We start from the raw sequence: 5,399 nt of genomic DNA on the forward strand, positions 1-5,399 counted from the left end.
GGTCTGTCTTCAGGCAGTAGCAGGAACTGATGAAACATCCCACATATATCCCCACTTATGCTCACAATACTGCCCACATATATCCCCACTTATGCCCACTTATGCACACAATTCTCCCTGAACCGCAGGAGGAGACCAAGGAGAGAGGGGCTTAGAACTGGACCAGGTAGCAAGGAGTCATTAAGGTTCAGCCCCTCATATTCGAAGGAATAGTTAAACACTAGGCAGTTTTTACCATTGTGAGTGATCATATTGTGTGGAAAATACCCTCCAGCTTCTTTATCTCAGATTTATACACCTTCTCTGGTGACCGAGCGAGCTGACGCTCCATGCCTCTGAGACTAGGCATGACTGCTTCCTTTGGAGCACAAAAGAGGGGGAAATCCTTCCTGTGCAATAAAGGTGTTGCGTAGCCAAATATTCCATTGACATCAACCCATGTAATCTTGGCCTCCAAGAGACTGATAGCCTATCGATCCTCCTTAGATCGGGTAGCTTTTTTCTCACATCTGTACGGCAAGACATCGATCTGCCAGAGCCTTTTAACATCCCTCCTCAACAGTAGTTCATCAGGGCTGAGGGACAAGAAGAAGCACTGCTGAGCTGTTAGCTGATCTTTCAAGAGTCTTACAGGTCCCTGCAATGTCCACCTGAACCTTGTCTGAATAGCTGCAGGTCCTCCAGATGAACAGGTGATATGTATGCATTTAGCAGATGCTTTTATCCAAAGCGACTTACAGTGCATTCAGACTATACATTTTTTTTTAATCAGTATGTGTGTTCTCTGGGAATTGAACCCACGACCTTTGCGCTGCTAGCACAATGCTCTACCACTGAGCCACAGGAACATATGGGAGTAATGAGGTGAGTATTGTCAGCTCCGATTAGCAGCAGTGGGCGTACTCCCTCAAAGGACTGCAGGGGAAAGTTCTTCTGGTAATGATACTTCTCCAGGATACTCCGAGGGTAAGAATGGTCTGCAAGGCAGAGGCGTTGGGCAGTGAAGGAAGCTGAGATTCTGAATACCTTCTGTGGCTGGGTTACTGGAGATATCTGGAAGAAGACTGCGGCTCCAGTCAAAGTTTGTACATCCTGGCGGATAGTACGCAGGGGTAGGCTTTCCTCGGGACCATGGATTCCAAGTTTGGTTGCTGCAGGGGAAATGAGAATTGTCTTCTCCGATCCATCGTCAAGAACGGCATAAGTATCCAGGGTCTTGTCTCTGTGACGAAGCAGAACTCTAACAACCTTGAAAAGAACTTTCCTACATCCCGTAGGTCTATCTAAATACATAGTCTCAGTCGCTGGTTTGGAGTTAACTTCATGAAGGATCTGCAAATGCCTGCCTTTACAGATACTACATGGCTTCTTGAGGGTACAATACCAGCAGCGGTGATTCATCTGATTCATCTGATCCATGAAGTATGGTAGCTGAATAGCCGGCAGGGTTCCCTGCTCTCCCCCGGTCCGTTTGCTTAGCAGCCTCTCCACATGCGAACCGCACCTCAATTCAGCCTGACCTTCATGGCCCAGGGTCTGCAGCATACCGACAAGGGATCTAATTTGCCAGGCGAACTTGTCAAAGGCTTGTCAAAGAATGTCGGGAGCATATATCACTTTAGCTATCCTTCTGAGGGCTAGCTTGTAAGATTGGCAAAACCTCTCAGTCAGAGCTGCCATGGTATCACTATAAGGGAAAGGTGAGTTAAGATAGGAGTCGGCTACTAGATGGGCTTCATCTAACCTCAGATGATCCATCAATATCTGATAGCTAAAGAGCTCAGTAGCATCAGTTCCCCTGTGATGAAGTCTGGACTGGTCGGGTAGGACCGCGATAGGTGCTCTCTCTCGCATCTGAATGCAAGGTAGCAGCTCTGTGCATAGGTGTCAGATACCCAGGTCTCCTTGACTTGTAGCTTTCATGAGGGCGATGCCGGTGGGCAGCTCTAACAGGCTTAAATGTCTGCTCTGGATACCAGCTTGAATCATGGGTATAGTTACTGTAGTCAGTAGGTGGCAGAGCTAATCTGCAGGAAGTTGGTCAGACAGATACATCTGGATAGTTAGCAGGAATGAAATCAGGTAATTAGGAGGCTGAACTGACAGGGTGACTTCCCGTTTGGCTGGAAGTTCCGTCTGTATGTGGTCTCTCATCACTTGAAGCTCACTGAGCATCTTACCCAAGAAATCCACTAGCACATGCTCTCTTAGCGGCTCCTCGGCATTCTTCTCTGGGTGGCTGGGCAGAACAGAATGATCTGTATAGCTCACAGTCTGCTTGGGGGTAGGTAATGAGCTATAATCCCCTTTATGGAAGGAAGGAGCCGAGGTTACTGGTGCAGCGACTGTACTGGCCAACTGCAATGACTGCCTGGTGGTAGATGAGTGAGGAAGTGGCGTTGGAAGAGACTCAGAGTGCACCAGAGGGACCACTCATTGACCACATGCCATGAATACTGACTCACAGGACTGGAAGCTCTGTCAGATGGGGAGGGAGAAATTCTGGCAGCATCTGTTGTGCCACCTCTCCATGACTCTTCTGCAGTAGATCGAAGCCAATTTTGTTAAAGAGCCCCTTACAAAAAATTACTGCAGTTTTAAAAAAAGTAATGCTGCCGTTTTTGTTACTTGTAGAAAAATGCCGTTTTACTGCAATACATCTGAAGTACTATTGAAATAGAACTGCAGTAGAGCTGTAGTATTACTAACAGACAACTGCAATAGAACCGCAGTTTTACTGCAATACAGCTGAAGTAGTACTACAATTATACTGCAATAAAACTGCAGCAGTACTGCAATATATAATACAGCTGAAGTACAATTCAATACAACTGACGTGCAATCCTAATAAAATGCTGTACAGTAACACTGAAATGCAACCAGAATATTCAGAATAACAAGTTTTATTTGCACACATCTGCAATATAATGAATTAAGGTACAAAACAACAGTGAATGTCTCAAACAGAAATGCAACAGTACATTATTTTACTTTTCTTTAAACTTAAAATAACAGGCTGAGGGTTACACTAAATGTACTCAGTGTTTATTTACAAATCATGCACATTTATTCCCTTTTTATTCAGGCAGGTTTCATTTTTTGAAGAGCTTATCCTCATCGTTCCGCTGGGTTCTTATGACTGCCTTTATCTCAGATGTGGAAACACTTTATCTCAGATGTGAAAAGTACTCATCCTACTCCCAGTGCATTTCTTATGGCATATTGGTCAGCATTAATAATGTAATTATTTACATTATTCTAAATAAGACACTATTATGATTAAGGTGTTTACATGAGTTGCTTTTAGAATACTCCTTTCATGTTCCCGTTTTACATGTTAAAGGCTAGTTCATAGTTTGATTAATGGCACACGTCATTATGTCCCCATGCAACGCCATCAGACGTCCCCTCCAGAATTTCACATATAAACTTAGTTTGTCTTCGTGATGATGTCATGTACAAGTTTAATGTTTAATTTTATGAAAGCTTCAATTGCAGTAAATTATTTGTACGTGCATACAGACGATGGCAGTGTTGAAGCTATTTCAAAAGGCAGTCGTAAAATACGGCGAAAAGTCCTACACGACGTTAATATTGTGATTACATATCTATACTGTACTTCAGTAATGCAACTAAAAGAGGAATACTCCACATGTCTTAATTCAATTTCTGTCTACTTCAAATATGACTTAAGCCGGATTAAGTTAATCAAAAATCTCAATCAGAGTATTGTCTTAATCGTGTTAAAATCTGATTATTGTTGTCCATGTAAACATACTCAATGTCTTTGAACACTCCGGGTAAAAGAAGCTGAGGCATATCTATGATGGCTATGGTAGTAACGGAGAGGCATCTGTGGGTGAACCTGGCAGACATCAGGAGGAAAGAAAGCCCCGGTTTCACCCTCTGAACTTTTTGGTACCTCCGTTGAGACGGTGGTCAAGAAGTTCAGGGAGGCGAAGGCGCGCTCAGCAGCCTTCAAATCCTTCATTCCACGAAGGTCCAGGTCTGAGCCCGAACAACCCAGGGGTCCTGGCCCGTCTCGGTTTGAGGATCAGAGACGAGCACAGGCTAGTGTTGCGACTCACGCTCCTCCCCCGCCTGCGGGTACGGGTAGGAAGAATCACGGGTCAAAGGGAGGTAGACAAGACCTAAGGGATGTGATCCAGACAAGGCGTCAGCGCTGATAATGCTGAATAAAAATAATATATTGATATTTAATATTGATATATTTTCTGTCCAATTTTTTGTGTCATTTTCATTAAAATTCTCACAAAATGACTTTATATTATTTAATAAAATAATAAGTAATTATTACAAAGCATTTTCGGTAGTGTACTACATTTCTGGTGGACTGCACCTCTAGTGCACTGCATCTCACAGATCCTTAAGAACAAGGAGCTCTCGCTTACAGGACAGTTTCATTCCAGTTGCTGTCAGGACTTTACCTCACAAATGCACCGAGGCAAAGATCAATTGATAAAATTATATTTCCAGTCACGTTATTCAACTAAAGTCTCTTCATTCATTCCAGTTTTTTTCTGTCTATACTGCTGTTTTTATGCAATATGCAGAATGTCAATGTGCGATATTATCATCTAATCACTTTATCAGGACTTTAAGACTAAATGTGGCATGTCAATGTACAAGACTATATCTGGTCACTAATGGTCCATTTCAGTTTGTACTTTTTGTATATACTTACTGTTTCATATGAATGTAGAGGTCAATGTGCCGTGCTGTCAATACTCACTTTAATCAGATTGCAATGTGTAATATTATGACTCATTCACGTTGTATATACTTTTATAATTGTACTTTACAGTCTATAGTATTAATAATTGCCTGCAGTAATGTTTGTTTTCTAACACCAGTCAGAAGCAGGGCTCCTAATTTCATTGCAGAAAAATACAATGACAATAAAGGTTCTCAATTCAATAGCTTCATTGAGAAAGCCCAAAAAGCAAACAATTCCCTAATGCAAATACAATCAGCAGACAATAAAAGATACTGATAAAATATAAAAAGGAAAGATGATGAATTAATTAAAAGGTAACATTTAATTAATAATTACTCCTAGCAAAATGAGATGGATCTCTCTCCTACTGACTTATAGGGACGAGTATCGTTAAGGTTTTACTATTCTTACTATTCTTACTATACTGCACACCGTCTCAGGGAAGCTCATCTGCATGCTCGTCGTCCTCATCGGGGTCTCGAGCTGACTGCAGTTTGTCGTCGTAACCAACTTGAGTGGGCAAATGCTCACCTTCAGTGGCGTCTGGCACTTTGGAGAGGTGTTCTCTTCATGGATGTGTTGTAGGAAAATTAATGTTTTACTCTTTCTTATTTACTCTTAGACATTGTGTGGGTTTTTATATTTATTTTTCCTTTTGATT

Source organism: Sinocyclocheilus grahami, unplaced genomic scaffold, assembly GCF_001515645.1.
Source record: "Sinocyclocheilus grahami isolate Dianchi unplaced genomic scaffold, SAMN03320097.WGS_v1.1 scaffold2196.1, whole genome shotgun sequence".
Lineage (NCBI taxonomy): Eukaryota > Metazoa > Chordata > Actinopteri > Cypriniformes > Cyprinidae > Sinocyclocheilus > Sinocyclocheilus grahami.